This window comes from Penaeus japonicus, unplaced genomic scaffold, assembly GCF_977035675.1.
Source record: "Penaeus japonicus unplaced genomic scaffold, GWHDUDI00000001_assembly GWHDUDI00000023, whole genome shotgun sequence".
Taxonomy (NCBI): Eukaryota; Metazoa; Arthropoda; class Malacostraca; order Decapoda; family Penaeidae; genus Penaeus; species Penaeus japonicus.
The window spans coordinates 40120563-40122158 of NW_028234425.1; positions in this window are offsets into that span (position 1 = coordinate 40120563).

A 1596-nucleotide genomic window follows, 5' to 3' on the forward strand; every position below is an offset into this window, starting at 1 on the left:
TTTAAGTTATCTATGTATATATATATATAAATATATATATATAAATATACATATATATATATTCTGTATAAAAATATATATAAATAATATATATATATATATATGAATATATATATATATCTACACACACACACACACACACACACACACACACACACACACACACACCAACGATATAAAAATATATAAATCATAATAGTATAACTATAAATAAAAAAATAATATATGTATGTATGTATATATATATAAATAATATAATATATAAAAAAATAAAAATATAATATAAATCATTTTTATGTTATGTATATAGATATATATAATAATATATATATATAGTATACAAATATACATATACATAAACACAATATACATATGTCTATACAAATAAAATACACAATATATATAAATATATAAATAATATAGTATATATATATAGAAGAGATAGAGAGAGAGAGAGAGAGAAGAAAGAGAGAGAGAGAGAGAGAGAGAGAGAAAAGAGAGGAGAGAGAGAGAGAGAGAGAAGAGCAGAGAGACAAGAGAGAGAAGACAGAGAGAGACAGAGAGACAGAGAAAGGAGAGAGATATTGATAATATATATATAAAAATATATATTATATTAATATATAATATATATATATAAATATATAACACAAGTAGCAACTAATATACTTATGTTACAATTCTATATATGTAAACATCGACAACAAAGAAAGAGCCCCATGGACGACCTACACCCAAGTGTAAAATACCAAGGGACAGATGCCATGAAATCAGCGACTCAGAAACGTGCGCTTGTTGTTAAAAAAACTTCTTCGAAGGCCAGGCTCCCTTTTCAGTACATTTGTTCAAGTTTCTTAGGTTTTATGGCCACAACCCCTCTCAACCCACTTTCTCTTTATTCGCTTTCCCTCAGTATCCAATCTACTTTTCTAGTGGTCCTCTGTTTGTGTTTTGTAAAGGCAGATTGCTTAAATCCTAATTCGATGTTTTATTTTTTTTTTTTTTTAAGAGCTTCCTTTGTACTGGTAACTGTCCTATGGTGTGTGTTGTATAAACGTTTTTTTTTTTTTTTTTTTGTATTTTCTGTAACGTTCTTCTCTCTGTTTCGTTCCTTCATAGGATCACGCGCTTGCTTTATTTCTTCATTCATTGTAACTAACTAAAGATACAATTTTTATAGTTTAAATAATTTTAATGAAGAAAAATCTTAATATACTCCTAACTATTTCATTCAGAGTATTTTAGAATACAACAGATCATGATCAGAATTTTTAAACGATCAAGATTTAAAAATATATAAAGTTTCCACTCGCCTCGTATTTAAAATTCCTTAAAATATATTTATTTTCGTAGAGAATTGAATAACCAGGAACCACTTCTGCCCTTTTAGACTTCAAAGGAAGACAACGTCTCGGAAAAGTAATTAAGAAATGCTACCAGTGAATTGGCCTTTGTCACTGCTATATATCTCATAATGCTCGCGTTAACATACTTTGTAAGAGTTCATAAAATATTATAATTCAAATATTACTGATAACTCTATAAATATATGCCTGATATTACCGAACAAGCACAATCAAACTCACAGCACATACA